A 22114-nucleotide genomic window follows, 5' to 3' on the forward strand; every position below is an offset into this window, starting at 1 on the left:
AATAAAATATGAAAAATTTCTGAGTATGGATGTAAGCTAGTGAAAGTTTTTCTTAGCCTATATGTAGTAAACCACTGGAACTGTGATGTTTCAAATTGAAAACAAGTGAATTTTGTTTAGCTGACCTCCATCATGCAACTTGTTAATAATTATTACCCACACACTCCCTTCTCTAACCCTTGATCATTTTGCTGATAAATTTGGAAGCCTGCCCCATAAGGCCAGTTGCTCTGGTTTTCCCATAATACTCCCTTTTCCAGCTTTTATGTGCTTACCCATTAAGTCAGACAAATTTCCTTTTCAGAATTTGGCATTGTTTCTTCATTGGAAAGGAAACAGATTGTTTTAGGCCAGGAAAACTTAAAAAGGAAAATAGAAAACTATCAGCTTCTTTAAAAAAAAAAAAAAAAGATCAAATCTCGTGTTAGGACTTAGTGTTGGTCTTGTGCTGTTCTGTTCAGAAGGAGCCAAAGTTTGTTATTGCCCCTGGTTCATCTTTGGAGAAAACTTGGTAAAGCTTTACACATGTTCTTTTCCCAAACTATGATATAAATCCTGCTTTTTAATTTATGTCCAGTGTCAGATTTTCAATAGTGGTGTCTGGCAGGGTCAGTAAGTCAAATTCTGAGGCTGTAACGATGATTTTACTTGGCATGTGAGTTTCCCTGCTTATTGTGAAAGCTGCGACTACCCTCATATGACCCCTCCTAGTCTCTTTCAAATTCTAGCCGCATGAGTAGTGAGTCGTATGAGTGCCCATCTTTTGGCTGTTCCCCAGGAACAGATCATTCAGCTACATCAGTGGTTTGCAGATCTGATAGTTTATATCTGCAAACCCAAAATTTATACCAATAGAATCCCTCTGTCTCTCTCTCTCTTTCTCTTTTAATGATCCCCTCTTGGATCTTAGTTACAAAGATTTTTAGTTCATGGAACAGATCGCATTGATATTAATTATAGGTCATCCATTTTCCTACTTCTTTTAATCAAAGTCATACTTAATGAGCAACAATGTCTGACAATCCTGAGAAAAGCCATGCTTCTATGTTTCTGTCACTTAATTAAAAGCAGAGATACTTGAAATAATAATAAAAAAATAAGTTTATGATAGGTAAGTACATGCTTGTTATTTGGCTTTTAAAATATTTAAAGAAAGATTCAAGGCCATTATTACTTCATTGTAAAATTGTAACTGAAGGCTTTTCATCTTTTCTAGTGTGTTATTTAATTTAAAATTTTTAAATTTATTTCCCCTTTTTGATGAAGGGTGTTTGGAAAACAGGAAGATTGTGATATTTATGCTCTGTGCATTTCTTTCTTTGTCATATTTTCACACATAACTTTAATTGGATGACCATCATTTAATATTTTGTTATGGAAAATTTAATTATAATGTAAAAGTAGAGCAAATATTACAATGAACCTTCATGTATCCTTCATTGAACTACCACAAACTCACTGATGCTTTTTTGATTTGTTAGCTCTCCTTGTCCAAACCCTGACTGGATTCTTTCAAAGCAAATCCTAGATATCTTCTTGTTTCTGGGTGGCCAGTTTTATTATTTATTTATTTATTTATTTATTTATTTATTTATTTATTTGATAGAGTGCGTGTGAGCAGGGGGCGGGGCAGAGAGAGAGAGAGAGAGAGAGAGAGAGAGAGAGAATCTCAAGTTGGCTCCTTGCCCAGCACGGAGCCCGACGCGGGGCTTGATCTCATAACCATGAGATCATGCCCTAAGCTGAAATCGAGAGTTGGATGCTTAACTGACTAAGCCACGCGGGTACCTCTGGATGTCCAGTTATGAACTGAAGATCTATGAGGACCTCCATACAGTTGTTACTGGGCCGGAGATTATGATTTGGCTCAGCCTGTGCATGTTGAACCATGTTTCTGAATCAATCGTGATTTGTCCTGGCTTTTTGTTGTTGTTGCCAGCAGAGTTTACCTGCACCTATAAGACCTTAGGTAATTTCAGAAAACAGAATAGGCAGCTGTTACCCTAACTGTCCTGTGTTGGTAGTGAGAGAGCCAAAGTAATGCTGTTTCTAAAGTGAAGAGAAGCAGGAGAGACAAGGCCCCCGATGCTGGCAGACTTTGGGAGTCCATGTAGGGATTTGGTATTGCTTCTAAGGAGAGATGTTCTGGTTGTACCAAGATGGTCATACTCAGGAAGGGCATATGCAGGTATGGATGTGGTTACAGGATTCACATGCCTTTCAGCAAGATTTCTTACTTTAAAGGGGGTTTTTATTGTCTGAAAAAAGGGTGACAACTGGAATGAGCACAGGCTAATCTAGGGAGTCCCCATCCAAAGAGTGTGTATGAGTGATTCCATTTACTCTGGAGCGTGATCTCCGTGAATTAAATGCATTGGCAGTCATTCCAATTTTTGGAGTTCTTTTGGGTTAGAAATTGTGGTCATTGTTTTTCAAAAACTCTCCATATCATTATCCCCACTGGGAGTTACATTGCTTTACACATGGAATCTAATGTATCAGGGTCAGAGTCACAATTACATTCGTGTGGACGTGATTCCATTGGCTGTTTTAATTAGATTTGGTTGAAACAGTTTAAGGAGTAGATGATTAACTTAGGCTATAAACCTTTTACTTATTTGGACTTCAGTATATAAAGTTAAAATATTGGAATACTTTAATCTTTGCCAACAAGTAATTTTGAAGAGAAAAATCATATTTAGTATTTATTAGGGACTAGCAGGTTTTCTATGTCAATTATTTATTGAAAATAATAAATGTAAAATGAAACCACAGCAATCTTATTTTGATTTAGTTTCCTTTATATATTTTTCTTGATCCAAAAGTCTTAGCTAAGAAATACAGAGCCTGTAAATATGGCTTATTAGCTTGGAAAATAAAAAGTATACAACAGAAGGAAACAGCTGCTTATAATTCTGTTACCTTCTGTTACCTATGCAGGCTATTACAACTTCTTCACCTCATTTCCCCCTTGGAAAAATAGAAACAGGAGTGGAATTTTATACATTTACTTCATGGAATGAAAGTATTGAGTATATGTCATTGGGATAGATGGGAAGTAAATACTTTAATTCTAATTTTGAAAAAATCCTATTTTTTCTATATCCATTTGATTTTATTCATTTGCTCCTCAGAAATCAAATCATTGGAATCAGAATCTTTAAAATATTTCATTTAGAGAGAAATGAAGAAATATTTTAAGTCTAACTTGAAAGATTTCCTTTTGTTTAATATTATAAATGAAGGCATAACATAAGGAAATTATAGCGTTACGGTCTTAAAAGTTCACCTTTGCTACTTTCTGTTATTAGTGGATGGTCTTTCTTCTTTTCCACCCCCACAGGAAGAGATGGTTACTATATGATACGGAACCGTGAAACGTGATCTTTCTTAAAAAGGTAGGCGTGTGTGCTTTTTAAAATTAATTTGTGACATTTAAAAAAATGTGTTATCTTGAGTAAATTACCACCCAAGACTACTTAATCAAGAAGCAATTTTTATGCTGCTAATGCATGCCATTGTGAATTGAATTAAAACCTCAGATTCAGCTTTCTAAATTCAATACTGTGTTTCCCAGTCTTTTAAAAGCATGACCGTTTTGAATGAATTGTTGATGTCTATAGCAGTCAATGCACGTGAAGTGTAGTAAGTGAATGTCTTTCAGTAGATCCATTTTAAAAATTGAAATAGATTAATTTCAGCCTATCTTGATGAACTATGTTCCTCTTTTTTCAGTGGGTGACTTCATTGTAGGAAGCCCAGAGTTTGGAAGTATAAAATGGTCTGTGGCTCAATCTGTCATAGCTTATGTTTTCTTCTGTGAGACTTCTTTTTCAGAGTGCGGATTGTGATTTGCGTGATACTATGTTAGACCTTGATCTTCTTTGAAGCTAGAATAATAATTGGACTTAACTGCTACATAAATAATTTCTATTATACATCTTGATACTTTACAGCTGTAATGAAATTGTGGGCATTCTTAGGTTTATGGAGCTTTTTGTAAACTATGGAGTCTCCAAGAGGTGTCTAGATTTCATGGGCTGAGCTCCAAAACTAGCAGTTGCTTTTGTTTTCATCCGGTACCTTTTACTCTGTAATGTGAACCAACATCGGCCAGCTCCCCTGTTCTAAAAGGTTCTCAGGAAAGTGGCATGTCCTGAGAGGTCCTTGGAGACATGGGTTATGGTGGGGTCTGATGGGGCTGTCACCCAAACCACAGGATCTCCTCATAGGTTTTGGGATGTTCCAAGATCACAGAAGTCAAACCTGACTTTGTGCCATTATCCTTCTATGTCAGTTTCCTCTCCAACTGTAAGATTTTAGTTCTTTGGTCATTTCTGAGCAGAGAGGTTATAGTGTGGAAACATTTCTCCCCATTTTACAATCACAGACTTGTGGTGTTAATGGCATCTTCTTCATTCTTCCATCTGCTTCACAGAAGTGACTTTTCATCTTCAGGGGCACCTGGGTGGCTCAGTCAGTTAAGCATCTCTTCTCTTGATTTTGGCTCGGGTCATGACCTCACAGTTTGTGAATTCAAGGCCCACATCAGGTTCTGAGCTGTCAACTTGGGTTTCTCTCTCTCTCCCTCTCTCTCTGCCCTTCCCCTGCTTGCTCTCTTACTCTCTCTCTCTCAAAGATAAATAAATAAGGGTGCCTGGTAGCTCAGTTGGTTAAGCATCCAGCTTCAGCTCAGGTCATGATTTAATGGTTTATGAGTTCGAGCCCCTCGTCGGGCTGTGTGTGGGCTCTGTGCTGACAGCTTGGAACCTGGAGCCTGCTTCCAATTCTGTGTCTCCCTCTCTCTCTGCCCCTCCCCCACTCCTGCTCTGTCTTTCTCTCAAAAATAAAGAAAAACATTATAAAAAAATAAATAAACTTAAAAAACAAAAGTCACTTTTCACCTCCAGCTTAAAATGAACTTGTCCAGAACATGGCCAGCTCCAGTCTGGGAACCACTCAGTAAATGTTTGCTTTAAATTTTTTTCCTCAAATTATTTCTTTAGATTTTGGTTTCCAAGTTGACACAGAGAAATGAGTTAATCAGAGAGTGAGTGTATTTTTGACAAAATGATGATAGGAAGAGAGCTGAATAACATCATATAACTGTTGAGTTATAACAGTACACTTTTAGGAAACCCAAATTGTAAGACCTTGATCTTCTTTGAAGCTAACAGGATGATAGAGCTTAAGTACAGCATAAATAATCTATATTGTACATATGCTATCAGATAGATGTTGAAAATATTTGACTGCCATGCATTAGGAAAGTTACTTTTTCTCATTCTCCATTACTAATCCAAAGCCCCTCTTGTGAACAGAGACCCTCATTTGTGCCACATATCGTCACAGATCTGCTGACCACTTAGGGATGTGTCTTTAGAAGAGGTCTCCTAACCTGTGTGGGTCATGGAGCCCAGGATGCTGTGGGATATTGTAAGATGTCCTAGAATCTATGGTAATATCAAGGATTGCTCATGTATTCAATAAATTACCATCTCCTGTGTTTTCTATCTACAAAGCTGCTATCATGATGAAGAAATATGCATGAATATAAAGTATTACTGACTTACGAGGAGCTTTTTTTTACTCTAATGGGTTTTCTTAATAGGAGTTAAAGCACCACTCTTATAAATGGTTAATAATGTGTTTTGACATGAAAAATGGGTCACTGTAATCAGAGACATTGAGAAACATTGTTCTAGAACATAGTGAAGGTACCTAAATCAAGGTAGGGTTGAACCCATGATCTAACCAAAATGGAGCCAGAATGAATGTTCTTCAATAGTTATGGGAAAGAAATATCCACATTTTTAAAAAAAGATACTAGATAAGGTTACTTGGGGCAGTGGATTGGTTAGACACCACCAGAAAGGCTAGTCTGCACTGTCAGGTATGGATAGCCCGAAGCCACGTGTGGTTATTGAAACCTAAATTTGTATCTATCTATCTATCTATCTATCTATCTATCTATCTATCTATCTATCTATCTATCTATCTTCAACGAGGGCTTGAACTTATGCTCCTGAACTGAGATCAAGAGTTGGATTCCCAACCAAGTGAGCCATCCAGGTGCCCCTAAATGTAAATTTTAATGAAGAAAATTAATTGAGTTCATCATTGACACTAGTCACAGTTCAGATGCTCAGTGGCCACATGTGGCAAGAGGCTACATCCTGGACAGCGCATAGATAGAACCTTTCCATCATCACAGGAAGTTTTTTAGGCAGTGTTGGGGATGATGGTCCATACTTTTGTAGCTTCGCCCATGAGGTCCTGCCACTGAGTGGACATAAAGCCTGGCTTGCCTTATAGAATCTTGGGGGATTTTATGGACATGAATTCCCTAGTGCACGACTGGAAAAGAAAATTGTTCTCCCCATATTCTTTTTCCAGTTTTCTCTCTTATGACCGCTCCCATTCCATGACAACCAACAGGGGTCTGTGTGCATTTGATTTGTTAATATTTTATTGTGTCTGTAATAGACCTTTGTCACTACTGGGGCTGCCTGGCATCTGAATCCTTTTCCTGAATTTAGGGGAATCCATCATTGTGTGAAGCTGGGTGGGTGAGAGTACCCTGTTCTTAATTTCCCAAACAGAAACTCCCGTGTTTGTGTTTTTTCGGACTTCTGCCAGCTAGAGGAAGCACAGGACTTAAGGTCTGCCAAACCTGGGACTGTACCCCCTGGCTTGAGTGATAACTCAGTGAGGCAGAAGGTGCTTTAGAATTCTCCCCATCCCTGATGCAGTCAGCAGCCCTAGTGGCTGTGGACAGAGCCAGCTGTGGTGACCAGGGCCAGTGGCCTTGGTGGTAGGTGTGACAGAATCGATTGTGGAGAATGAAAGAGAAATGAGGAAAACAGCTTTTCTGCATATGTAAATAGTTTCACCTGTTCCAGCGGCCATCCCCCTCTGCGTGGAATAATGATAACAAGGTAACTAAAGAGCATCCAGAGAACCAGAAATCGGTGATTCCATAAATTAGCCAGGACACAAGTAAGATATTCTGATCTTCTTTTATGGAAAGAAATACTTTCATTATCCTTACCTGAAAGAATACATATATAAGAATTATGGACACCTCACTTTGTGTTAGTAGTGGGACAACTCTTTTTTATTATTTTTGGTAGAGATTGGTGTTTGTAATTCTGTTTCTTTACACTGAGAATCTAATCAAAACTGTTGCCTGTGAAAATCACATTTTTGATTCTTGCCAGCTAGGTCGATTGGCCTGTTTTACTTGTTTCCCAGAATAAGTAGACTGTGGCATGTTGTTTTACGTTGTGTTTGAGCATATAGTCTGTTCCTCTTGTGTGCTGCTTCCTCACTTTGAGGCACACAGCAGCTGTGTGACCATCTGTGTCAACATGGGTGTCAGAACTGGGACAAGGCTTCTAAACCCCATGTTCTACCTTCGTTCTTCCTCTGCTTGGATGGAGATGACCATGGACTGTAGTGGGTGGTGAGGGAGACAGGACTGAAGAAATCAGGTCTATATTGTTGTGTGAAGAAGCACTCTTCCCTAGCCAGGAACACCCACATATTCTTGAATAGAAAATCGCTGATGGCAATATTTGCAGTCTTTCGCAGTAACAACCGTATGCAGTGGAAGAAGGAGCATAAATTATGTGAGCATGAGAGAGAGAGAGAGAGAGAGAGAGAGAGAGAGAGAGAGAAAATTAAACTTCTTTTGTGTTGAGAGTTTGTTTATTTTTGGATCTATTTGTTACAAAAGCTGACATTACTCTTGTATGCCCTCATTCAGCACATAAATATCATTATTTCTTATCAGTTAATTAACTGACATTTTTCCTTGTTAGTTGCCCTTTATCTGCCTCTCCACTGAATTATTAGCATAGGTTATGTACGTAGTTATGACGAGGGTGTGGAAGAAGGTAGGGAACGTATTTCCCCACATTGCCTCATATTGCTTACAGATAGACCTAAGAGCCAGAAGACAGCTTAATTCTTCATTGGAAAAACAATTTGCCAGTTTTATAAAATGTAGATTCAGCATTTTGAGTGTGTTTTTTAGCCATGAGGATTGTAGTGCCCAAGTATCCAAGTTCAGTGACTAATTTTTGCTTCATTAACGTGTAGAAAATCTTTTATTCGTTTATTTGAGAGAGAGTATGTGTGAGTGGGGGCAGAGAGAGATAGATAGAGAGAAAGCATCTCAAGCAGGCTCCATGCTGTCAGCACAGAGCCTGACGTGGGGCTTGAACCCACAAACTGTGAGATCATGACCTGAGCCAAAATCAAAATTTGGACATTAACCGACCGAACCACCCAGGCACCCCTGTAGAAGATTTCTGACAGTCTTATTAGGAAGCATTTTTCCAGGCTTAAGGGTTTCAGGTAGGCTGTAGAGATAGTGAAGGTGGAAAGGATGCTCTGAAATTATCTCAGTTTAATGTGATGCTCATTCAAAAGCTTCAAATGTGGTGGTTCAAGAGATTATCCATTTTGTGTTTGGCATGATGTGTGAATGATTGGTGGGCAGAGATGAGGCATTAGGGATTTAATGTTTCTGTATTGTAGTTTACCGTGTATTAACTAATAAAAATTTCCTCTTCTAAAATGTGGAAACAGGAACTGTGTACTTTGTGAGGTTATTAGTGGAGGTTTTATGCATGCTAATACATTTGAAATGTTTGAGTCCTTTGGGGGAAAAGTGCTTAATAAACACGAATAACTACTTATATCAACAGTTCATTTCTGTTGACTTAAGTACACGGACATTTTTTTTTTTCTCTTAATAATGCCGGAGCATCTTAGAAGCAGTATGTAGCAGCTTGAATAAAGTAGAAGACGTTTTTAGTGTCAGCACTGTGTAACCTGTCACAGTTGATTCAGTCTCTCCTGCCATATTCTTTACTGTTTAAAGGCACTATTCAGCAGGATTATTATGAACAAAGTAAAAAGTTTGAATGGAAAAAGCCACATGGCTGTCACTTCTACCTAAATTATGAAGGTGATGATATTTAAGTCTAAGACCGTTCCTGTAGGAACCCCACAAACTCATGCCTATTGCTTCCACTCTCCTTAAGGTATGCTCCCCCATTGTACTTTTGAACGCATTGACACATACTCTGTGCCATAGTATGGAGTGTATCTCAAACTTTTTGGTCTTAGATCCCTTTATACTCTTAAAAATCAAGAGGGTCTCGAACAGCTTTACTTTATGTGCCTTAATATCATAATTATTTGCCATATGAGAAAGGAAAAAGGGGACACAAAACTATTTCTGTATCAATTAATTTTAAGTAAGTAATAAACCCATCACATAACATAAAAAATTTAAAAAAAAATTTTTAATGTTTATTTATTTTTGAGAGAGAGAGACAGAGCACGAGTGTGGGAGGGTCAGAGAGAGAGGGAAACACAGAGTCTGAAGCAGGCTCCAGGCTCTGAGCTGTCAGCACAGAGCCTGATGTGGGTCTCGAACTCACAGACCGTGAGATCATGACCTGAGCTAAAGTCGGACGCTTAGCCAACTGAGCCACACAGGTACCCCTAAAAAATATTTTAAAATGGAAAATTAACTATATTTTTCTAAAACAAGATACGTTTCGTAAGAAGCATGGCACTGTTTATATTTTCGTAAACCTCTCATTTCTGGCTTAATGGAAGATACTTGGATTCTCTTACTTGCTTCTGCAGTCCGTCAATGGAGATTTCAAACATGATGAGGCCTCTGTAAACCTCCACCTTGTGAGATAATGGGAATGCAAAAAGGCAAATAATGTCATAGGACCATTATGAAAATAGTTTTGACCTCCTGGCTTCCCTGAGGTGGCAGTAGGCGCCATACTTTGAGAGCTGCTGCTGTGCAATGAATCCCAAAAGCCTGTCTTTAGATATCTCCTGTTTTGTCACATTTGCTGCTTTGTACCAGAAACATCCCCCCCCCCCCGCCCCCCATCCAGTGAATGAGTAAGAAAGCAACGATGAGGACAAAAACATTGTGTAATTTACTAAAACATTCTCTTTTGGTTTCATGGACAGAATGGTGCCTCACCTAATAACCCAAATGGAAGCATTTGAATTATCAGTACATGTATCTACCCATATTTCTTCAACTAAGCGGTGTCCCTAAGTAATGATAACTAGGATTATGATCATTTACGTTTGTGATGAGATGGTGGGCCATTCTCAAGTATTAGTAAATGTATTTGTCAGACACCGTGACATCTATATAGGAAATCAGTGGCATACGACCAGAAGTAATTATTTATTTATTTATTGCAATGACTTATCACTTGTATTCTGTTGTTTATTACAAAAAGTATTTCTGGCCTGCGTGTTTGGAGGTTGGCTGGGGTTTGAATGACCTATGCTAGGCTCCACTGGGCTCAGCTCCAAGCTGTGGGTTGGATTGAGGATTGCTCCTGGTGTCTTTCTCCTGAGACTTGAATGTCGCATGGTCTTCTGCCATAGCAGAAGTGTAAAGAGACCAAGTAGAAACTTGCAGTGTCTCTTAGGGCCTGTCCTTGGAGTTGACCCAGTATCATGTCAAGCTCACATACCATTGATATAGCAAATTGCATGGCTAAGCTCAATATTGATGTGGCAGGAAAATACACTCTTCCAGTGGAGAGTGTGGGGGTGGGTAGGGAGAAGAAATTGCTAACTGTGGCTTTCACATATTCTAATTCACTACAATGTGCAATTCTAAATTATTAGTAAATACGTGTTTTTACCCAGTTAATTCTTTTTAAAAAAAGGTTTTGTTTGTTTGTTTTGTTTTGTATTTTATTTTAGAGAGCACAAGCAGGGGAGAGAGGCAGAAAGAGAGAATACAGAATCCCAGGCAGGCTCAATGCTCAGTGCAGAGCCAATGTGGGGCTCGAACCCATGACCCTGGGATCATGACCTGAGCCAAAATCAACTGACAGAGTCACTCAGGTGCCCCTACCTGGTTAATTCTTTTTTAAAAAGGTTTATTTATTTTGGAGAGAGAGAGTGTGAGTGGGAGAGGGTCAGAGAGAGAGGGGGACAGAAGATCTGAAGTGGGTTCTGCACTGACAGCAGCGAGCCCTATGTGGGTCTCGAACTCATGAACCACAAGATCAGGACCTGAGTTGAAGTTGAACACTCAACCAACTGAGCCACCCAGGCGCCCCCCAACCCCTGCCCCTGGTTAATTCTTAATCAGAAAAATAACTCAGGGGCTAAATTTTAATTTTAGGCTGCCATCTTCCTATTGACTGTGTCTTCAAAGTAGCACTGGTGTCTAGCCCTTACCCCCTTGTCACAGTTAACTGTTCAAGTTGTTCTTCATGCTATTGATCCGAACTATTGTGAGAACCTCTAAATTGGTCTCTATGCTAGTTACTATTGCTGTGCAACAAACCACCCTAAACTAAGTGCTTAAAACGACAGCAACCTTGAATCTGCAATTAGGGCAGGGATCAGCAGAGAAGTTTTGTCTCTGCTCCTTGTGGCAAATGCTGGGTCTTTGCTAGGTGCTGGAGGATCCACTTCTGAGATGATTCAGTCACATACCTGGCAAGTGGAGCTAGCTGTAGGCTGGGAGCTAAGAACCAGGAACCTCAGATTATCTCCAGGTAGGCTTTCCACAGACTGCTTGACTTCCTTAGAGCATGGTGGCTAAGTTGCAAGTGTGAGTGTCCCAAGAGATAGGATGTGAAAAATGTCAGTTTCTTTTTTTTAAGTTTTTATTTAAATTCTAATTAGTTAACATACAGTGTAATATTAGTTTCAGGTGTACAATATAGTGATTCAACACTTCCATACAACACTGGTGCTTATCTCAAGTGCATGCCTTGATCCTTATCATCCTCATCACTTCTGTAACCCATCCTCCCACCCACCTCCTCTTTGGTAACCATCAGCTTGCTTTCTATAGTTAAGAGTCTGTTTCTTGGTTTGTCTGTTTTGTTTTGTTTTGTTTTTTTCTTTGCTCATTTGTTTTGTTTGTTAAATTCCACATATGAGTGAAATCCTATGGTATTTGTCTTTCTCTGACTGACTTATTTCTCTTAGCATAATACTCTCTAGCTCTATCCATATAATTGCAAGTGGCAAGATTTCATTCTTTTTTATGGCTCAGTAATATTCCATTGTGTACTTCTTATCTATGTATTAGTTGATGGACACTTGGGTTATTTCTATATTATTGTAGGTAATGCTGCTATAAACATCGGGGTGCATGTATCCCTTTGAATTATTATTTCTGTATTCTTTGGGTAAATACCTAGTAGTGCCATTGCTGGATTGTAGGGTAATTCTGTTTTTAACTGAGGAACCCCCATACTGTTTTTTAGAGTAACTGCACCAATTTGCATTCCCACTACCAGTGCACGAGGTTCCTCAGAAAGGTGTCAGTTTCTTAAGGTTTGCCTGAGAACAGGTCCAGTGTCACTTCTGCTGGATTTTATCAGTCAAGCAGTCACAAAGTCCAAGTTCAAGGGGAGGGGACATAGACCCCTGTGTTTTAAAACTGTTACACTCTCTGCCTCAGTTCTTCTCAGCTCCAAATTGCCCTGCATTTGCATCCTGCCTCCAGATTCTTCTTCCTAAAGCATAGCTTTATTTGCGCCATAGCTCACCATTTTCTACCAAACAAGAAGCAAATTAATCTTATATTCAAAATGATCCACTTATCAACCTTTAGCATTCTCTGTGCTCCAGCCAAACTTTGTCTGTTTTTTTTATCCTCTTGCCTTTGATCATATGGGTTTTTTTTTTCTCTCTTTCTAGAATATTATCCCTCTGATCTTTTCACATCCTGACATTCTGTGCTTAAAATAAATGCTACTTTCTCATGAAGATTTCCTTAAGCTCTCCATTATTCTGCAATATGTCTTTCTGCATTCTTCCACAGTATATTTTAACTTTTAGAGACCTCTCAGTTTCTATCTTATACAAGAATATATGCATGTGTATGTGTTTTATTAAAAATTTTTTTAATATTTATTTTTGAGAGAGAGACGATGTGAGCGGGCAAAGGACAGAGAGAGAGAGAGGGAGACAGAGAATCTGAAGCAGTCTCCAGGCTCTGAGCTGTCAGGACAGAGCCTGACATGGGGTTTGAACTCACGAACCATGAGATCACAACCTGAGCCAGAGTTGGACACCTAACTAACTGAGCCACCCAGGCACCCCTATGCAATTTATATACACTAGTAGATTTTATGTACCTCAGAGGAGCTTCATGTTTTTATATATTAATTTTCAGTTGTACCAGTATTTTGAGATGTATGTAACTGCTTGCTTTTCTTTTTTAAATGAATGGATTGAAAGTATGAATGGAATTAACAGACCATGTTTAGACTCATATGAAAATCTGCTAAAAGCACTATGATTGTTGATTAAGGTTGCTGATTGGCTACAAAATAAGTAAAAAATAGATTGTTGAGTTAATTATGACATCAATGTTAGAAAAGATTTTTGAAGAAAAGATTCCACTTACAATTACAGTGTCATGGTATAGAAGTTGGGAGCAACTTACCTAGGCATCTGAGGGACTAAGTGAAGAGAGGTAGAAAAGTCAATTGTAGGACATAAAATCAGTTTCAAATAAGTGGAGAAGGATAGTTTGTTCTTGGAAAGTAAGTTTCAGTACAATATAAAAATATCAATTTTGCTTAATTAAAGCACAAACATGATGCAATCAATCCCTATCAAAACTGGGGAACCTGCCAAAATGATTCTGAATACGATCTGGAAGAATGAACCAATAAAACTCTCCCAGAATTATAAGAAATATTAAACAGGGTACTTGCCATCTCAAATATTAAAGAATAGTATAAGTCAGTAATGATTGAACAGAAGTATTGGCACAAGAATATATCAATGAATAAAATACAGAGAGTCTATAGGTAAGTATATATGGTAACTTAGTAAGTGATAGGGTTGGCATTTCAGATCGGAAGAAAAAAGATAAATTATTCAGCAAAAGGTGTTGGGACACCTACCTAGTCATCTGGGAAAATGAAACAGAGTCCCTACCAGACAACTCATTTGAAAATAATTCTAGAGGAAAGAAATTATAAATGTAAAAGGTAAGATATAAATGGATGTGCATAATATATTAGTCAATATTTTTACAATCTTATGGTGGGAAGGGCATCTGTAAGTAGAAAATATGAAGGAAAGTTTCAAAAAAAGAAACTATATACACATTTTAAGTCTTTAATATTTTAGTGTAGTGGAAAACCATCTAAACCATGAAACTTGTTTGCATAACACAGGATCAACAAAAGGCTGGTATCCCTAATATACAAAGTGCTCTTACCATAAGCTCTTACAATTTCATCAGTAAGATGAACGTCTTGGGGTGCCTGGGTGGGGTGGCTCAGTTGGTTGAGTGTCTGACTTCAGCTCAGATCATGATCTCACAGTTCGTGGGTTTGAGCCCCATGTTGGGCTCTGTGCTGACAACTCAGAGCCTGGACCCTGCTTCAGATTCTGTGTCTTCCTCTCTCTCTGCCCCTCTCCTGCTCACACTCTGTCTCTCTCTCTCAAAAATAAACATTAAAAAAAAGATGAACATCTTATAGAACTGTGGGGAAAAATATAAACAGGTAATTCATAGGGGCACCTGGGTGACTCGGTTGAGCATCTAACTCTTGATTTCAGCCCAGGTCATGATTCCAGGGTTGTGGGATCAAGCCCCACATGCTAAAGGTGGAGTCTGCCTAAGATTCTCTCTCTCCAACCCCCTAACCACCCTCCCAATCGCACACTTTTTCTCTCTCTCTAAAACAACAAAACAAAACAAAAAGCGGGTAATTCGTCAAATAATGGGTATAGGGCCAGCAAACATGAAAAGGTGTGCAAACCTGCTAGCTATCAAAAGTGTAGATTAAGTCAACACTGGCATATCTCTGTGACCAAAATGATGAAAAAAAAAAAACCCAAAGAAAATATGTCTGCAATTGGTAATGGTGTGGAGAAGCAAGTACTATAATTTAGTTTTTCTCAAACTGAGGTGAGGGACCATATGCCTCCACTCTGTTTTTGGCTGATATATTTGTAAAATACATTAAAAATAAATAGTCAAAAAAAGAAAATGAAAAGTTTACAAAATAAACTCTCAAATATATTTCTAGATATAAAATGTTTATCAGATATAAAATTATTCTGTCAAATACCTATACAAGTTTCTAAGTGTTTACTCTCAATTTCTGAACCTACCTGGTGGGCCAGAACTGTTTGCAGTCTGGTACCATTTTGTAGACCATGCTTTGAGAAGTGCTGCTTTCTTGTACTAATGGGAGCATATTTTGGTTCAGAATTTCTGAAGGGAAGATTGGCATTATGTATAATATTTTAAGTGTGCAAACTGTTCTGTTTCTAGAAATTTATTGTAATGTTATAATTAGATAGTTGTGTGAGATTTTTCTATCACTTCCTGTTACATAAAGAAAGGTGGAACACAAATATTTTTCAGTATAGTAGTGGTTACCTAATCATGGTATAATCAAGACTGTGGAATACCATATAGTCATTATAAATAATTAAGCAAATGTTGTGTATTAAATTTTTTTACTGTAGGAAATTCAAATATATGTAGGAAGAATAGTATAAAGAATCCCCATACAGGGGCACCTGGGTGACTCAGTTGGTTAAGCGTCCGACTTCGGCTTAGGTCATGATTTCATGGTTCGGGAGTTCAAGCCTCTTGTCAGGCTCTGTGAGGACAGCTCAGATTTTGGAACTTGCTTCAGATTCTGTGTCTCCCTGTCTCTCTGCCCCTCCCCTGCTTGTACTCTCTCTCTCGAAAATAAATAAAACACTAAAAAAAAAAAAAAAGAATCCCCATACAACCATTACCCAGCTTCAACTATTACCCACTCATGACCAAATTTGTTCCTAGCCCTTTGCATTAGATATGTATTTATTTATATGGAAAGATGATCATGACCTTTGTAAATAAAAAATAATAGGTTATAGAGGAGTATTTTTTCCACTCATTTAACAATTACTGATTGCATCCCTACCTCAGGAATGGCACTGTTCTAGGAACTGGAGCTTCACAAGTGGACAAAAAGAAGTAAAAACTCAGCTTGATGCTTACATTCTCGTAATGAAGACAGGACAATAAACTAATAAAATTACAGTATGTAGTTAGCAATCATCGTTCGGAGAAAGATCAAGCAATGAAAAGGGAATAAGGAGCATACAGGTGCTATAGTCTTAGGAAGGATGGACAGAGAATGCCTCCCTGAGAAGGTGGTCTTTGAGTCAAGACCCTGAGCTGCTAAGATAGGGACATGCGACTGTCTTCAGGAAGAGATCCCTGGCTTTTGGGGATGGGGATGGCAAATGCTAACACCCTAAGGCAAAAGTGAGCCTCATGTACATGAGGAAGAGCAGGGAGGCCCCTGTGACTAAGGCAGAAGTGGGCCTTGTGTGTGTGTGTGTGTGTGTGAGAGAGAGAGAGAGAGAGAGAGAGAGGGAGGAAGAGAGAGAGGGAGGAAGAGCAGTTGGGGCCCTCGGACTAAGGTGCAAGTGGGCCTCCTGTATGTGAGGAAGAGCGGGGTGGGGGGGTTCCTGGGACTAAGGCAGAAGTGAGCCTCCTGTACATGAGGAAGAGCAGGATGGGTGGGACTAAGGAGGAAGTGGGCCTGGTGTATGTGAGGAAGAATAGGGGGGCGGGGGCCTGTGACTAAGGCAGAAGTGGTCTTTGTCTATGTGAGGAGGAGCAGGGGGGCCCCTGGGACAAAGGAGGAAGCGGGCCTCATGTACATGAGGAAGAAATGAGAAGGCCCGGGACTAAGGTGGAAGTAACAGGCTCCTGTTACTCGTGTACGTGAGGAAGAGCAGGGGGGGTTCCTGGGACTAAGGTGGAAGTGAGCTTTGTGTACATGAGGAAGAGCAGGAGGGGTGGCCCTGGGGCTAAGGCAGAAGTGGGCCTCGTGTGTACCTGAGGAAGGGGGGGAAGTGCTGGGACTAAGGAGGAAGTGGGTCTCATGTACATGAGCAAGAGGAGATGGGCCCCTGGGACTAAGGCGGAAGCGGGCCTCATGTACATGAGGAAGAAATGGGAGGGCAGTCCTGGGACTAAGGAGGAAGTGGATCTCGTGTACATGAGGAAGAATGGAGGGAAGGCCCAGGACTAAGGCGGAAGTAACAGGCTCCTGTTACTCATGTATGTGAGGAAGAGCAGGGGGGGTTCCTGGGACTAAGGCAGAAGTGGGCCTCGTGTGTACCTGAGGAAGGTGGGGAGGTGCTGGGACTAAGGAGGAAGTGGGTTTCACATACATGAGCAAGAGCAGAGGGGCCCCTGGGACTAAGGGGGAAATGGGCCTCCTGTACATGAGGAAGAGCGGGGGGGGGGGGGCCCTGTGACTGGATTGAGCTGGGGTGTGGGGACTCCAGTGCAGAAGCAGTGGGGGAGACTGTCAAGGACCTCTGTGAACACTTTGGCTCCCACTCTGAGTGAAATTGGGAGCCACTGGAGAGATCTGAACCCAGGAGTGGCATGATGTTGCTTCTATTTTCAAGCATTCACTTTGCTGAATTGAGAATAGAGTGTAAGGGGGCAATCCAGAAGGAGGAAAATCAGGTAGCAGGTTATTGTGACAGGCAGGAAGGACATGGATGATACTAATTTGGACAAAGGTGCGAAGGGTAGAAATGGTTCGAAGGGGTCAGACTTTGATCCATTTTGGAGGGAGGGTCATTCAGTCGGATGGATCTGCTCAGGGATTCCACATAGGTTATGAGAAAGGGAGAGGTGGTAAGGGTATTTCTAAGGTTTGGGGCCTGGGTACCTGGGAGGGTGGAGTTGCTGTTTACTAGAAGGGGGAAGACCGCATCACCAGGGGTTTGAAAATGGGGACGATCAGGAGTTGGTTTTGGGTGTGTTAGATTTGAGACTTTCGTTAGACATCCAAATGAAGATGTCCTGCAGACAGTTGGATGTTAGGGTCTGGAATTCAGGGAGAGGCCTGGGCTGAAGGTGTGTATACGTGGGAGGTGTGAGTCTGGGTGAGGTCACTAAAGATGCAAATGCTTGTGGAAAGCTGAGAGGTCTGAGGGCTGAGCCCAAGGCCATTCACCCTAAAGGGCAGAGACATGAGGAGGAATCAATATTAGCAATCAGGGAGAGAGCCAAGGAAGTTGGAGGAAAGGCAAGGGCGTGGGGGTATCTTGGAAGCCAGCTGACAAGTGTTGCAAGGCAAGAGGAGTAAACAGAGGGCTGTCAAAGAGGAGACTGAGATTTGAGCGAACAGAGAGCTCAGAGGAAAGTCTGACCAATGGGATATGCAGGCTTGGATTCCTTAGTGGTGTGTGAATTGTGAAGCAGGGAGATGATGAGGATGAAGATACTAATTATTGTCATTTTAAGAATTGAAAGGGAACAGTGTCTTCTCATTTCTTTGTCAGGAATGTCAGACATCTACCCTGCCATTAAAATGGAATATAGCAGCCAAAAAAGGAAAGCAAGAAAAAGAAACTAAAATTACTGAAAGACAGTTTTTCCGTGTCCTGTCAGATAGTTTAAATTAATTATAAAGCTGGTTGATGCAGATGCAGCTGCCCAATCTTGGATGACGCTTTAGCAGGGAACATCCGTGGGGAAAAGCCCAGTGAGAAAGTGAAGTCAATTGAGTGAAAGAGAGAGAATAGCAAAAACCCGGAAAACCTGAGAGGATCGGGAGTGCTTGAAGCAGATACAGTTTGTTGAGTCTCCAGGAATAAAATACCAGACTCGTAGTAGCTGCTTTTAACACCAGCTTTAGCCTGAATAGACTTGAAAATGTATATACATTCTTTAGGGATGAATCATTTTCTTGACCCTTAAAACGATATACCGTGATCCCCTTCAAGGCAAAGGACCTGTGGACCTGTGTCTCCGAGGCCCTATTACCATGAGTGTGTGTAAGATGCCACCCCTAAATGAGTGACAGTAGTTGTGCCAGAGTATCTTCTCTAGGCGTTGATTTGATAAAAAGCTATCACATTTTTGGTAACTTGCTCTAGAGAATATTGATATAAATATTAAAGCATTAAAATATAATTTTAGTAGTTGCCCTATTTAGAAAGGAAATCTCAAGATTTCCACTTGTGGGGAATTCATGTGGAGTCTGAATACACAAGTTTGGGAAATAAAAAGATTTTTTTTTTTTTTTTGCAGTGGGCTAAAATGATTGCTGCTTGATTTAATAGACATTTTGAACTCCTCCTCCCCCTGCCCACCCTCCCCCCCCCCGAAAACCACACACAATACACATATTCCAGTGCTTATCAAATTATGAAAGCTGTGTTCAGGTAAAATAACAGGGTTTTTTTTCCCCCAGCATCAGCCAAGAGTTATTTCAAAAACAGGCAGAACAGGTTAAAGTGTAAGCCTGATAGAGCAAAGGGAAAGATGTGTGTACCAGGCACAGATGGAGTGAGTTCATTCTCACATAAATATGATCTCCTTGTTCCTCAGGGCCGAGATACCAGTCACTGTCTTAATTGACTCAGGGAGTTTTCAGTTAATGCCTCCAAAACCTTAGTCTACTGGAAACTGCCAGGGGATTGATGTTACCCTAGCTAGCAATGACCCTCAGTGGTCTCCATGATGGGTGGGGAGGGGCAGGTTCACTGCTTTCTTCCAGGTTTTAGATTCTGGGCATCCATTGTTCACATTTATGGACAAATTTCAACAGAGAAGCTTAGCAGTGTTTCTATTATTAATGAACGGATATGTTACTCACCAGAATTCAACTCTTGTCATGATGTGTTAATTTCTAGAACATTCTGAAACCCACATAGAAAGTGAAGGCACTGTCAAGGCTAATATATGGTCTTTCAACTATTTTGTTTGCAATTGTATTTTTTAAATTTGCAATAAAAATTACAATTGAAAATATGGAAAATATATATTTGATTGAAAAAATTTATACTGATTAGCATTTATTTCAACAAAATTCGGATTTTTAAAAAAAAGTTATTTATTTATTTATTTATTTATTTATTTATTTATTTATTTATTTTAAGTAATCTCTACACCCAGTGTGGGGCTCACACTCAAAACCGCAAGATTTAGAGTCACATACTCTTCCAACTGAGCCAGCTGGGTGTCCCAAAACTTGGATCTTTAAAACAAAGGATTTAAATATCTTTTCATTCATATGGGCTTTATGGTCTCAGATACATAGAAATATCTCTCAAGCTATGATTTCTCTTCTATTTACACTGCCTTTTGTGAGGGAAAATAAAGAGACTGAACAGTGTTTAGATTATCTCTACACGTTTAACATTTCTCGCAGAGCTTGCATGTAATGGTTGGCATCTGAGAAAATAAACAGGAAATTAGAGAGGCAGAGGTTCTCCTTCATCTTTTGCCAGGGCTGGACTCCTTGCTTCATTTATTTTCATAGGACACCCGAAATCCGAGAACGGTATTTAAGCTGACCGCATTTCTTTTATAGCTGGTCTACACGTGGCAATCCACAGATTGCCAGATCTTTCTACTTTCCTCCACATTAGCACATTGACATTTGAAGTACCAAATGTACTTTTTATCAATGAGTAGTTTTTCTTTTAATTTTTAAAAAAGTTTTTTATTTTGAGAGAGTGAGTGAGAGAATGCGCACAAGTGGGGAAGGGGTAGAGAGAGAGGGAGAGAGAGAGAAACCGCACTGTCAGCGCAGAGCCAGATGTGGGGTTCGAACCCATGAACTGTGAGATCATGATCTGAGCTGAAACCAAGAGTTGGATGCTTAACCGACTGAGCTACCCAGGTGCCCATTGAATAGCTTAAAATAAAGAAAGTTGAACAGTGTGGCACTTTAATTGTCCTAAAACTACATTTTATTTTCAAGTGATGAAAGTTGTAGATGTTGTTACAGAAAATTTGGAAAATTATTATAATCTGAAATTCTGCAACCCATAGATCCCCACTGTTAGTATTTTACTGTCATTCTCTTTACATCTATCCATATTCTTTTTTTTTAAGTTTCATTTATTTAAGCAGTCTCTATACCCCACACGGGGCTCGAATTTATGATCCCAAGATCAAGAGTTACATGCTCTTCTGACTGAGCCAGCCAGGTGCCCCCACATCTACCTGTGTTCTTTAAGTTTTTAGCTTAACACACTGTTTCCACCTGGAGCTGGTTAAGAACATTAATGGGTTTTCTGGGTGGGAAATAAAACATTTCCATGGTCACATATGTTGGGTGAATGCCAGGTTGAATATTGTTAGACTCAGCTTTGTCACAGACGCCCTCCTCAGAGTTAGATCTCCTCAGGACTCCCGTCTACCTGGAACGAGCATCTGGTATACCCCTGGACATATAGCGCACCTACTAACATGGTGCTGGAGTTGTCCTATAGACAGCAGTGCAGACTGGGCTTTGTTTTTGTTTGTTTTATAAGATTGAGTTCTCATGCTTTTGCAACCTGCTTTTTCCACTTAACGTATTATGAATGTTTTTGCACTTTACAAAAGATTGTTCTAAAAATTCCTTTCTCTGTTATTTTGCACAGTGTTCCATTTATAAAAGTTCTGTGTATAAAGCTGGTGCCTGAGCCAGGTGACAGATGATTTCAACCCTTGGTGATCATCTTGAATGATTCTGAGGTGTAAAATGTTTATACTCATTTCCGCCTTTTGCCCACCTGTTCCCATAAACCTTTAATTTTGGTCAACTGCTGTTGAAGCTTGTGGATTCACAGTCCCCAAAGTCACTGCTAACTGTTAGCTTTGGAAAGACCTGACAAAAATAGGCTGCCTCTAATGCAAAGGGCTCATTTTCTCCTGTTGGTGGGCAATTCATTTAGGAATAGAGTGTTTTATTTATTGTTATTGCAAAAATAGCCTCTTCGAGAAGAATAGCCTGCTCCAAGTAACTCCCACATAATAGATTTTCTTCCGTACAATAATGATTACGTTGATCTAGAATATTTATTGCCTTCCCAAAGTATTTTTTCCACGATGAAGTAGAAATGTACATTTAGTGTTTCTTAAAGCCTGCTAATGGGGAGTGTTACTAGTACCCTTCTTTCATGGTTGATTATCTAAAGTATTTTTCTACAATTAAAGGCAGACATGTATTTGTCTAGAATTTAGATCAAATGAAAAGTGGGTCTTCATTCTGGAGGTTCCCTTCATCTATTTCTTGTTTCCTTTATCACAAAA

General features: G+C 39.7%; 1 protein-coding gene across 9 annotated transcripts in view; it reads left to right on the forward strand.

The window, feature by feature from the left end:
• The window catches only part of PLCB4 (phospholipase C beta 4), a 420321-nt gene that overhangs the window by 29912 nt on the left and 368295 nt on the right, over positions 1–22114 (forward strand). For 4 of the 9 annotated variants that reach the window (XM_043602879.1, XM_043602877.1, XM_043602870.1 and 1 more), the window contains exon 2: positions 3344–3398. The exons of the other annotated variants lie outside the window; for them this stretch is intronic. The gene's annotated coding sequence lies outside the window, so the exon portion shown is untranslated. The remainder of the gene's footprint in view (positions 1–3343; positions 3399–22114) is intronic. 9 annotated transcript variants of the gene reach the window in all.

Source organism: Prionailurus bengalensis, chromosome A3 (assembly GCF_016509475.1).
Source record: "Prionailurus bengalensis isolate Pbe53 chromosome A3, Fcat_Pben_1.1_paternal_pri, whole genome shotgun sequence".
In the NCBI taxonomy this organism is placed as follows: Eukaryota; Metazoa; Chordata; class Mammalia; order Carnivora; family Felidae; genus Prionailurus; species Prionailurus bengalensis.